The sequence below is a fragment of the Hyla sarda genome, chromosome 7 (assembly GCF_029499605.1).
Source record: "Hyla sarda isolate aHylSar1 chromosome 7, aHylSar1.hap1, whole genome shotgun sequence".
NCBI lineage: Eukaryota > Metazoa > Chordata > Amphibia > Anura > Hylidae > Hyla > Hyla sarda.
Genome location: NC_079195.1, coordinates 164,546,136 through 164,559,760, shown reverse-complemented (window position 1 = coordinate 164,559,760; position 13,625 = coordinate 164,546,136). Strand labels below are relative to the sequence as shown.

At 42.5% G+C, this 13,625-nt stretch overlaps 1 protein-coding gene and 1 pseudogene across 8 annotated transcripts in view; both read right to left on the bottom strand.

Annotated features, from left to right (window-relative positions):
* Positions 1–10,535, bottom strand: part of CTNND1 (catenin delta 1) — a 140,358-nt gene extending 129,823 nt beyond the window's left edge. For 2 of the 8 annotated variants that reach the window (XM_056531187.1, XM_056531189.1), the window contains exon 1: positions 10,384–10,523. The gene's annotated coding sequence lies outside the window, so the exon portion shown is untranslated. Of the gene's footprint in view, positions 1–9,985; positions 10,193–10,345 lie in introns of those variants that run through there. The other 6 variants (XM_056531183.1, XM_056531184.1, XM_056531182.1 and 3 more) reach the window with 5 other exon arrangements.
* Positions 8,218–8,350, bottom strand: LOC130283746 (U1 spliceosomal RNA; annotated as a pseudogene).
* Positions 10,536–13,625: the final 3,090 nt, after the last annotated feature.

Below are 13,625 nucleotides of genomic sequence, written 5' to 3'. Positions count from 1 at the left end.
AAAAAATATTCTATAACTTTTTATACAAAAATTTGTATGCTTAAAATTGTCCTCTTACCCCTTTAACTTATTTCTCAGTAGACAAGGCTGAACTCATTTTTGTGCCGTGGTCTAATTTTTATCAGCATCATTTTTCTTTTAATGGGACTTTTTAATTGTTTTCTGTTATATGAAGTGAACAAAAATGCACAATTTTGGACTTGTAGTTTTGCAGCAACTTGAGGTTGGGGTTTACAGCAAGTCTTTCGCTGCAAGTTTGAGATGCAGCAAATTTTCTGCTGCAGCCCAAACTCCCAACGGGAAACTCGCTGTAACCCTCGCCCGAGTGACTGTACCCTAAAAACACTACACTGACACAAAATAAAAGGTAAAACACTACATATACACCCCTATACAGTATCCCGTTCCCCCCCCCCCCCCCAAATAAAAATAAATGTCATGTTTGACACTGTTTCCAAAACCGAGCCTCCAGGTGTTGCAAAACAACTCCCAATATTGCAGGACAGCCATTGACCGTCCAGGCATGCTGGGAGTTTTGCAACAGGTGGAGGCACCCTGTTTGGGAAACACTGCCTTAGGGTAATTTTGGTATCTGAGGCAAGTTTAATTCTTGAATCCGGGTACTTCCCTATATAGGCCTCTATCCCTTATCTAGGCCTCAAATACACATGTCACTCTCTCATTTCGGAGCCCTGTCATATTTTAAGGCAACAGCTTAGGGCCACATATGGGGTATTTCTGTATTCGGGAGAAATTGACTGAAATTCTAGTTTTTTTTTTTCTCCTTTTACCCCTTATGAAAAGGTAAAGTTAGGGTCTACTACAAAAAAATAAAAACCATCCACACGTAACCCCATTTTGGAACCTACACACCTCATGGAAAATAAAGGGTACAGTGAGCCTTAATACCCCACAGGTGTTTGAAGAATTTTCGTTAAAGTTGGATGCAAAAATGAAAAATGTGTATTTTTTCACTAAAACACCAAAATGTTTTCATTTTCACAAGGGGTAATAGGGGAAAAAAGCCCCCCAAAATTTATAACCCCATTTTGTCTGAGTTTTTTCTGCGGGCGAACTACAATTCTCAGAAGAGAAGGAGTGCCATTGGGCTGTTAGAGAGAGGAGGTGTCTGAAATTGAAGGTCATGTGCGTTTACAAAGCCCCCATGGTGCCAGAACAGTGGACCCCCCCCCCCACATGTGACCCCATAATGTAATAAGGGGTGAAGTGAGCATTTACACTAGAGATAAGCAAAGTTACAGTGATTCGATTTGTCACGAACCTTGCGGCTCTGCAGTTGCTGACTTTAGCCTGCGTAAATTAGTTCAGCTTTCCGGTGCTCTGGAAAAGGTGGATACTGTCCTAGGAGAGAGTCTTCTAGGATTGTATCCACCTTTTCCAGCCCACTGGAGCACCTGAAAGCTGAACTAATTTCTGCAGGCTAAAGTCAGCAACTGCTGGACCGAGAAGTTTGTGACGAATCGAATCCCTGTAACTTCGCTCTAATTCACGCCCCACAGGTGTCCAACAGATTTTTTTTTTTTAACAGTCGTCCGTAAAAATTAAAAAATGTAATTTTTCATTTGCAAAGCCCACTTTCCCTAAGATCTGTCAAAAACCAGTGGGGTGTTAATACTCACTGCACCCCTTATTACATTCCGTGAGGGGTGTAGTTTCCAAAATGGGGTCACATGCGGGGGGGGGGGGGGGTCCACTGTACTGGCACCATGGGGGGCTTTGTAAATGTACATGGCCTCTGACTACCATTCCAGACAAATTCTCTCTCCAAAAGCCCAAAGGCGCTCCTTCTCTTCTGAGCATTGTAGTTCACCCGCAGAGCATTTTACATCCACATATTTCCATACGCCGAAGAAACGGGGTTACATTTTTGGGAGTCTTTCTCCTATTACCCCTTGTGAAAATGAAAGATTTGTGGTAACACCAGCATTTTTGTGAAAAAAATCTAATTTTTGAATTTCACGTCGAAAGGCTCACTGTACCCCTTGTTACGTACCTTGAAGCGTATTTCCCAAATAGTCTGCCATATTGAACATTGAAGCAAAACTCACTTTCCAAAATCCCATTGTCGCTCCTTCCCTTCTGAGCCCTCTACTGAACCCACAGAGCACTTTACGTTCACATATGAGGTATTTCCTTACTCAAGAGAAATTGGGTTACACATTTTGGGGGGCTTTTGCCCCTTGTAAAAAATTCAAAAACTGGGTCTATATTTTTTGATTTTGAATGTTCTCCTTCACTTTGCTGCTATTCCTGTGCAACACCTAATTTAGGGGGTATTTCTAATATGAAGGCCCTTCAAATCCACTTAAAAAATGAACTGGTCCCTGAAAAAGGCAGATTTTGAAAATTTGGGGAAAATTTTAAAGTTGCTGCTTAACTATGAAGCACTCTGATGTCTTCCAAAATAAAAACATGTAAACTTTATGATGCAAACATAAAAGTAGACATATTGTATATGTGAATCAATATATACCGTATTTATCGGGGTATACCACGCACCCTCATTTTTCCAAAGATATTTGGGTAAAAAAAGTTTTTTACCCAAATATCCTTGGTAAAATGAGGGTGCGTGTGCGTGCATGTGTACACCCCGATACACTGTTTCTGACCCCGCACAAGCCCCCATCCCCGGTTGTATAATTACCTGTTACCGGGGTCGGGTCCGCGCTGCTTCAGGCCTCCGGTGTGCGTCCTCTAAGTCGTTGCTATGCACTGCACAATGACGAGAGACGTCATTGCGTCTCGCAGCGCATAACAACGATGCAGGGGACGCACACCGGAGGCCTGAAGCAGCGCTGACCCGACCCCGGCAACAGGTAATTATACAACCGGGGATGGGGGAGGCAACGGGGCAGCGGCGCCGGCAATGGGTGCCACTGCCCCTTCTCTCCCCCTGTCTGTCGGCGCCGGCAATGGGGCAGCGGCACTGATAGCCAGGGGTAGAGAACGGGCAGCGGCACCGATAGCCAGGGGCAGAGAAGCCGGCAGCACTGGCTGTCTCTGCACCTGCAAAGCCGCTGCAGTTCATTGATTTAAAGTGCCCGCTTTAGATCATTGAACTGCAACGGCTTATCGGTGTATAACATGCACATAGACTTTAGGCTAAAAATTTTAGACTAAAAAGTGCGTGTTCTACGCTGATAAATACGGTAATTTATTTGGTATGTCTATTTTCTTTACAAGCAGAGAGCTTCAAAGGTAGATAAATGCAAAACGTTAAAGTTTTTCACCAAGAAATGATGCAACTATCGACGAAATATTACCATTATGTTAAAGTAGAATATGTCACGAAAAACTCTCGGAATCAAATTCATAAGTTAAAGCATCCCAGAGTTATTAATGCTTAAAGGGTAGCTCCCACCATCTTCCCCCCCCTATCCCTGCCTATTACCCATCTATCCCTAAACCCCTCCCTGCTTTTAATTATTTTTTTTTTTTTTAACTATGTTAAAAATGACTTTTTGTCTACCTGGTAGTTTGCTCACTACCAGGCAGACTTCCCCAACAGGCGCAACGTCACTGATACCTGCTGGGGCCCGACACTTCCGCCCTTAGTTCATCTACATAGGGTGCCTCCAGCTGTTTCACCACTACAACTCCCAGCTTGCCCTGACATCTATGGGCTGTCAGGGCAAGCTGGGAGTTGTATTGTTGAAACAGATGGAGGCACCCTGTGCAGGAAACAGTTAGGGCCATGGGCGCAGCGCGGCGCTACCCCGTTCCCTCCGTCTATTCCCCAATCCCCCCCCATGTTTAAAATGCCAAAAAGGTATGTAATCATGGGTATCATTCTGATCGTATTGACCCAAAGAATAAAGAACACAAGTCATTTTTACCGTAAATTGTATGGCGTGAAAACAAAACCTTCCAAAATTTGCAAGATTGCAGTTCTCTTTTGAATTTTCCCACACAGTATTTTTTGGGTTGCGCCATACATTTTATGGTAAAGTGAATGATGGCATTACAACTGACAACTGGTTGCGCAAAAACCAAGCCCCCATACTAGTCTGTGGATATAAATATAAAAGAGTTATGATTTTTTTTAAGGCGAGGAGGAAAAAACGAAAACGTAAAAATAAAATTGGCTGAGTACGTAAAGGGGTAGTCCAGTGGTGAAAAACTTTCCTAAGGATAGGGGATAAGTTTCAGATGGGTGGGGGTCCGACCACTGGGGGCCCCCGTGATCTCCTGTACGGGGCCCCAGCAGCCCGCAGGAAGGGGGCGTGTTGACCACCGCACGAAGCAATACAACTCTATGGCAGAGCCGGAGATTGCTCCTACTCCTTTAAGGCCAAAATGGGCTGAGTCCTTAAGGGGTTAAAGGTGTTAAATGCCGTTAACGCCACTTAAGCGATTCAACCACTGTTCCGTAGATCATTGATAACACCGAGTAATGCTATGCAATAGCATTATTCTGTGTTTGCACCCTAATGACTGCATTTAAAAGCCCTCTATGAAATCCTAAAATGTGGTGTTTTAGGGTAGGGTCACATGTGCCATATCTTGCTGTGTATTCTCCACAGATGATCATGCTATCCAATGACTTCAATGGGTAGAAAAATATGCATTAATTAAATGTTTATAGTACATGCTTTTGTACCAAAAGGTGTAGGTGTTTTGTTTTTTTTTGTTTTTTTTTATCACCATCTGGAGAATGGCAATCAATAGACATGTTCAACTATAAAAAGGCATACATCTAACGTACAAGCCAAACTGTGACATCAACCTAGCCTATGCTGTCAGATCACACATCCGACAACATAAATGAGATGTCATTTTCTCAGGATTCTGACAGCTGCACATACAAATGAGCACTCACAATTTTAAAGACCGCAAACTAGTGTATCAGCAAACTTATGCAACATTTTTTTTGTTGATTAGGGGCATGTTCACACACAGCTCATAATCTGCAGATTTAATGCAAGGAATCCTGCAGGTAAAAAGTTTTAGTCACCTCATTTATCCTACAATCATTAGGCAATAAAATCTACAGCATTAAAGGGGTACTCTTCCCCTAGACATCTTATCCCCTATCCAAAGCATAGGGGATACGATGTCTTATTGCCGGGGTCCCACCGCTGGGAACTGCATGGAACACTGCAATCAGACATCTTATCCCCCTATCCTTTGGAATAGGGGATAAGATATCTAGGGGCAGAATACCTCTTTAAATCCAGAGCATTGTGGGAAGATTTCATGCAGAGAAACTGCCAAATTGCAGAGCTCTGCTCCAAATATCCCAAGACTATCTATAACAAGAGGCATTCTTTATGCCTAGAACAGCACAGACCAGGGCTCTTTACTGTAAGAGCAGTAGGACTATGAAACCATTTGCCAGAGGAAGTGGTCTTAGGAAAATCTATAAAAGTTTAACCCCTTAAGGACCGGGGGTTTTTCCGTTTTTGCATTTTCATTTTTTGCTCCTTGCCTTTAAAAAAATCATAACTCAATTTTGCACCTAAAAATCCATATGATTGCTTATTTTTTGCGCCACCAATTCTACTTGGTAATGACGTCAGTCATTTTTCCCAAAAACCTACGGTGAAACGGAAAAAAAAATCATTGTGCGACAAAATTGAAAAAAAGACGCCGTTTTTAAGTTTTGGGGGCTTCCGTTTCTACGTAGTACATTTTTCGGTAAAAAGGACACCTTATCTTTATTCTGTAGGTCCATACGATTAAAATGATACCCTACTTATATAGGTTTGATTTTGTCGTACTTCTGGAAAAAATCATAACTACATGCAGGAAAATTTATACGTTTAAAATGGTCATATTCTGACCCCTATAACTTTTTTATTTTTCCGTGTATGGGGCGGTACGAGGGCTCATTTTTTGCGCCGTGATCTGAAGTTTTTAACGGTACCATTTTTGCATTGATAGGACTTATTGATCTAAAATTAAATGATATAAAAGTGACCAAACATTCACTATTTTGGACTTTGGAATTTTTTTGCGCGTACGCCATTGACAGAGCGGTTAAATTAACAATATATTTTTATAATTCGGACATTTCCGCACGCGGTGATACCATATGTTTATTTTTATTTACACTTTTTTTTTTATGGGAAAAGGGGGGTGATTCAAACTTAATAGGGGAGGTGTTAAATGATGTTTATTCACTTTTTTTTCCACTTTTTTTGCAGTGTTATAGCTCCCATAGGGACCTATAACACTGCACACACTGATCTTTATCATTGATCACTGGTTTCTCATAGGAAACCAGTGATCGATGATTCTGCCGCTTGACTGCTCATGCCTGGATCTCAGGCACTGAGCAGTCATTCGGCGATCGGACAGCGAGGAGGCAGGTAGGGGCCCTCCCACTGTCCTGTAAGCTGTTCGGGATGCTGCGATTTCGCCACGGCTATCCCGAACAGCCCACTGAGTTAACTGGCAGCTTTTACTTTCACTTTTAGCGATCGGCGCTGCGCGCTATTAGCGGCGGGTCCCGGCTTCACTATACCGCCGGGCCCGCCGTGATATGATGCAGGGTTACCGTGTAACCTCGCGTTTTATCACGGGAGCAGGACCAAGGACGTACCTGTACGTCCTTGGTCCTTGAGGGGTTTTTAAAAAGGGTCCAAAAGGTGTGACGTTTATTTAAGAATTTATTTTGATTGTTTAGACTTGGAGAAAAGGATTTTTTACCCCTAAAATGAGGTAAAATGTCCTGGTGTTTTATTTTATTTTATTATTTTTAACACTTCCTCTAGATATTTATAGGGTACAAGGTGGAACGATATAGGGACTTCGGCTGAAGATTTGTCTTTTCTTCAGGCTTACAGCCCTTTTTTGTTTAATTATTTATACGAATTTACTCCTTTAGTATAAACTGAACACGGTATAAAATCTGCAGTGTATAAGCTATACGTGAACACACCCTTAAAAGGGTACTCCGGTGGAAAACAATTTTTTTCATATCAACTGGCTCCAGAAAGTTAAACAGAATTGTAAATGACTTCTATTAAAAAATCTTAATCCTTTCAGTACTTAGCAGCTGTATTCCACAGAGGAGTTGAGTTGTTCTTTTCTGTCTTACCACAGTGCTCTCTGCTGACACCTCTGTCCATGTTAGGAACTGTCCAGAGCAGGAACATACGCCTATAATAAACATATGCTGCTCTGGACAGTTCCTGACATGGACAGAGGTGTCAGCAGAGAGCACTGTGGTAAGGCTGGGTTCACATCACGTTTTTCCCCATACATGACCGCATACGGCTGGGGGGGGGGGGGGGGGGCTAAAAACTTGCACTCCCGTATCCCTGCCGTATGCAGATGGTATGTAATTAATTTCAATGAGCCGACCAGAGTGAACAGGTCGGCTCATTTTTCCCCGTATACAGTTTTCTACCAGACCTAAAACAGTTGTCAACCACGGTTTTAGATCTGGTAGAAAACCGCATACGGGGGAAAATGAGATGATTGGTTCACTCTGGTCGGCTCATTTAAATGTATTACGTACTGGCCACATAGGGCAGGGATACGGGAGCGCAAGTTTTTAGCTCCCCACCGGCCGTATGCGGTCACGTATGGGGAAAAACGTGATGTGAACCCAGCCTAATACAGAAAAGAACAACTCAACTTCCTCTGTAGAATACAGCAGCTGATACTGTAAGGATTAAGATTTTTTGAATAGCAGTAATTAAAAAATCTCTTTTCCACGAGGATTCCATATAAAGAATGAGCAAGATCATTCATTTGCCAGTAGAAATTCTGTAGTGTGCACTGTGCAGAATTCCATTGACAGAAATGGGATAATGCAGCACTGGAATTTCAAGCCTTAGGCTATGTTCACACAGTGGAATGTCCGCACAGAAAATTTCCACGTGGAAATTCTACAGACAGCGGATCACTGGCATAGCATGCAGTCGCTAGGACCACTCAAATGCGGCATCTCAGACAGCAATGCATTTCCTTAGGTAATCCCCTGCAGAATACAAGTCTATTCATTATGCGTATGCAGGATTGGGAATTCCCGCTGCAGAAACATCTGGCCCAGAAATGTATCTGTGTAACCAGTGCAGCAGAATTGTATTGAAATGAGCTGCAGCAGAGTGTCTGCAAATTCTGCCACATGAACGTGGCCTTACTCAGTTAAAATATGTTTTAGCCCCTCAATGGACTGATTTTAGCTGCACAGAGGGGTACAAATTTTTATTTTGTTGTGTGCCTGTATACGACGTATTTTTTCCTCAAGGGAAAGCGTGAATGCAGTCCCCCCACTACCACAAATTATGCAATCAAGTTTCCTGCATTTGGGGAAATCGCAGGGGTCAGTGCAATGAATGAGCCTCATGCTGGGAGAACAACCTTGCCAGGTAAGTATTAAGACCTTGTAGTTTGAAGAACAAGTTGTACTTTTTAGGCAGAAAACACATAGAGCTAGATTTATTAAAACCTGTGCAGAGGAAAATTTGACCAGTTGCCCACAGCAACCAATCAGATCGCTACTTTCGTTTTGAAAAAAAGTAATCCGATTGGTTGCTATGGGGAACTGGTCAACTTTTCCTCTACAAAAGGTTTTGATAAATCTTCCTTAGTTTTATAAAGAAAGTTAATAATCCATACTCACCACATGGCATGTTTCTGGGCCAAAAATGCTGCTGCTAGATGTTAGCTGGTAGTCAATAGGCAAAAATGAATCGCTACACCCACATGGCTTTTTAGGGGAGTTTTTTTTCACCATTTAGTATTTAGGCTGTGTGTACATTTTTCATAAATTGCTGCATGCGCTGGATATTGTGTTTTTATGAGAGAGGACAGGGGGAGAACATGTTGAGCTGGTAGTACCTCTTTAGGGTGTATTCACACTAACAGTAACCTGCCCAGATTTGATGGTGTATTCAGTCATTTAGTTTACAATATAGAGTATAAAATCCTGTGCATCAAATCTGCACAGGATACTGTACGTGTGAATACAGCCTTAAGGGTTTTAGCTCAAAGATCATTTTGTTCTTCAGTGTGTGTGTATATATATATATATATATATATATATATATATATATATACACACACACATACATACACACACACACACACACATATATACACCTCTGCATCGTGTCCCTTTGTAATATCATGACCTATCACACAGTTTAAAACCTGTGAAAACTTTGCGACCAGTTGACAAATGAGCATTTGCTTCTTCTGCAGCTGATCACTCTGCCTATTACACATGTAGATTATCAGCCATCGTGTAACAGGGCCCCCCCAAGAAGCCACTGCTGGGACCACCACCACCAACAAGAACAGAGGTCCCATGCCCCCTGCTCAATTTTAAGGTGAACTCTGGTACATAAGTGCACAAATTACTGTTAACCACGGTGCAAGACACACCCCACCATGTAGCTCTTTGGGAAAGCCGAAGATACAGCACTCAGCTTTCCCACAGAGATACAAGCATTGGAGTGTTGGCCACCGCTTCATGCCATGGTTGACAGTAATATATGCACAGAGGGAGGATGCTCCATGCATGGGGAGAGCAGGGGTGCCAGGCAGATCGCAGGGGGTCCCAGCAGTCAGACACTAAACCCCTATCCACAGGATTCCACTGTGGATAGGTACTTACATACCAAAGCTCCCCCTTTACACACAGGACACCTCTTATTGTGACCGAAGGGAATCCAGAGACAGGGCCCCTAGTGTCCAGACACTTGTTAGTCAATACTACTTATCTAAAGAATAGGTCTTAGGACAAAATGATGAAATGTAAAAAAGTTTGAACAAGTAGTACACAGGGCGTGTGAATGCAAACACATGTTAACTCTCCCCATAGCCAACTATGGAAGTCTTTATAAATAAGTGGAGGAAGTCTGTACATGAATTACTGGATACTGAACAATACTCCTAGGTGACAATACTTGGAGATGCTAGAGACAAGCAGATGTATAGACACACACTACAGTTCACCAATATTGGTGTGCGGTACCTATGCAGACCTGTCAGGCTGGCCCCACCTCACCTCACAGCGGCCTGTCTTGCGATTTAAAATCCCATGCAAAAGCTTTAGGAGCTATTCTCCCACCAACACCTCTCTGTGCGTCCGTGGAACAAGATGCGGGGAGCACAGAGGAGACGTCCATACGCGGGGCCAGGAGGCTGACACAGGAAGAGCAGACGGGTTTACCGCATGTCCGCCACACGGAGCTGCCAGGCCGTACACAGGAGGAGGATATGGACAACACAACGTTTTCGTCTCTTCACCTTATACATGACCAACAGATTAACCCTTACATAGGCGTCAACACACACAACGCAAAACCACAGCCATCCATAACCCCCACCCACACCGTCCCAAAACCCCACTAAAAACAAAGCTTACATAGGTCTAGACGGTAAGAAGCGAGGCACTATACGTACTGTCCACTTAGGATCCCTTCGTAAGCGACACTGACGTCAAAGCAGGCAATGACGTCACTCCCGGTGGGTCTAATACCACAAAGCGAATTCTACTGCTTGGACCGAACCCGCCCTACCAGGCCCAGCCCTGACGTCACCGCCTGTCCTCACCGCTGCCAATCACAGTTCCCAGACACAAAAAGTGACTAGAGCAGCCAATGGGAAAGCGCGTTATTCGGCGAGTGGAAGACGGGGTGGTGCCTGCAGGGGAGGGGATGGTGGATGCGCTCATTTACCCGGCAGGGTTTGTTGGGAGTGGTGCAGGCACCGGAGGCTGTGGAGATGTACGGTCACACGGCAGTGCTGAGCTACAGGAAGATATAGAATTACTGTGGTGCTGGCTTACGGCTATTCAGCTGATCTACCTTGGGTGGGATTCACAATCAGTATGAACAATCGCACCTCTCCCAACATTCCAAGTTTTAGGCCACGCCTTTATCCGGTCTACACCTAGGGAAGCAACGCCTTTCACTCATTTACTTTTAAACCCCCGGAGTTGGTTTCTTATTCGGCAGTTTCTTATTCACTGAAGTTGTTTTCTTATTCGGCAGTTTCTTACTCACTGAAGTTGTTTTCTTATTCGGCAGTTTCTTACTCACTGAAGTTGGTTTCTTAGTCAGGCATTGTCTTATAGATGGCTATGACTAATAGACCTTTTCTCCTCTTATTCCTCTGCAGTAAATAAATGTTCAATATTATTTGGGAACAATCAGATTCAGAAGAAAAAAAATCCTGATTGTCTGTGTTTTTGCTGAAAAGAACTATAGGAAAAAATGGATGAAAAAATATGCATTTTGAATAAGTAACTGATGAATTTAATTGGTTAAACGCTGTTGGGCCACTGACCTAAGGGTTGAAAAATAAAGAGTAAGGCCCCCTCCATAATACCCAGCCGTATCCAGCCTGGCCCAAACAGCATATTGGCAAGAAATTAGGTGCCAACTATATACATTTTCTGCATTTTGGATAAGTAACTGAGGAAATTAAAGAATTAAATGTGGTTGAGCCACTGACCTAAGTGTTGAAAAATAAAGAGTAAGGGCACATTCATTATACCCAACTGTATCCAGCCTGGCCCAAACAGTGGATTGGCATTAAAACAGGTGCCAACCTTGCCAACTATATGCATTTTCCACATTTTCAATAAGTAACTGATGAATTTAAGGGGTTAAACGCTGTTGGGCCACTGACCTAAGTGGTAAAAAATAAAGAGTGAGGGCCCCTCCATAATACCCAACTGTATCATGCCTGGCCCAAACTGTAGATTGGCAAGAAAACAGGTGCCAACCTTGCCAACTATATACATTTTCTACATTTTGAATAAGTAACTGGTGATTTTAAGGGGTTAAAAGCCGTTGGGCCACTTAACTAAGGGTGGGAATATAAAGAGTAAGGGGCCCCTCCATAATACCGAATTGTATCCAGCCTTGCCCAAACTGTGGATTGGCATGAAAACAGGTGCCAACCTTGCCAACTATGTACAATTTCTACATTTTGAATAAGTAACTGAGGTATTTAAGGGGTTAAACGCGATTGGGCCACTGAATTAAGGGTGGAAATGTAAAGAGTAAGGGCCCCTCCATAATACCCAAGTGTATCCAGCCTGGCCCATACAGTGGATTGGCAAGAAAACAGGTGCCAACCTTACCAACTATATACATTTTCTGCATTTTGAATAAGTAACTGGTGATTTCAAGGGCTTAAACGCGGTTGGGCCACTGACCTAAGTATTGAAAAATAAAGAGCAAGGGCCTCTCCATAATACCCACCTGTATCCATACTGGCCCAAACAGTGGATTGGCATTAAAACAGATGCCAACCTTGCCAACTATACACATTTTCTGCATTTTGAATAAGTGAGGAATTTAAGGGGTTAAATGCAATTGGGCCACTGAATTAAGGATGGAACTGTAAAGAGTAAGGGCCCCTTCATAATACCCAAGTGTATCCAGCGTGGCCCAAACAATGGATTGGCATTAAAACAGGTGCCAACCTTGCCAACTATATACATTTTCTTCATTTTAAATAGGTAACTGATGAATTTAAGGTATTAAACATGGTTGATCCACTGACCTAAGGGTTAAAAACTAGAGAGTAAGGCCCGCTCCATAATACCCAGCTGTATACCTCCTGGCCCAAACAGTGGATTGGCATTAAAACAGGTGCCACCCTTGCCAACTATGTACATTTTCAGTATTTTGAATGTGAGGAATTTAAGGGGTTAAATGCCATTGAGCCACTAAATTAACCCCTTAAGGACCGGAGGTTTTTCCGTTTTTGCATTTTCGTTTTTTGCTCCTTGCCTTTAAAAAATCATAACTCTTTCAAATTTACACCTAAAAATCCATATGATGGCTTATTTTTTGCGCCACCAATTCTACTTTGTAATGACATCAGTCATTTTGCCCAAAAATCTATGGTGAAGCGGGAAAAAAAATCATTGTGCGACAAAATTGAAAAAAAAACGCTGTTTTGTAACTTTTGGGGGCTTCCGTTTCTACGTAGTACATTTTTCGGTAAAAATGACACCTGATATGTATTCTGTAGGTCCATACAATTAAAATGATACCCTACTTATATAGGTTTGATTTTGTCGGACTTCTGGAAAAAATCATAACTACATGCAGGAAAATTAATACGTTTAAAATTGTCATCTTCTGACCCCTATAACTTTTTATTTTTCCGTGTATGGGGCGGTATGAGGGCTCATTTTTTGCGCCGTGATCTGAAGTTTTTAACGGTACCATTTTTGCATTGATAGGACTTATTGATCACTTTTTATTCATTTTTAAATGATATAAAAAGTGACCAAAAATGCACTATTTTGGACTTTGGAATTTTTTTGCGCGCACGCCATTGACCGAGCGGTTTAATTAATGATATATTTTTATAATTCGGACATTTCCGCACGCGGTGATACCACATATGTTTATTTTTATTTACACTGTGTTTTTTTTTTTATTGGAAAAGGGGGGTGATTCAAACTTTTAATAGGGGAGGAGTTAAATGATCTTTATTCACTTTTTTTTTCCACTTTTTTTTTGCAGTGTTATAGGTCCCATAGGGACCTATAACACTGCACACACTGATCTTCTATGTTGATCACTGGTTTCTCATAAGAAACCAGTGATCAACGATTCTGCCGGATGACTGCTCATGCCTGGATCTCAGGCACTGAGCAGTCATTCGGCGATCGGACAGCG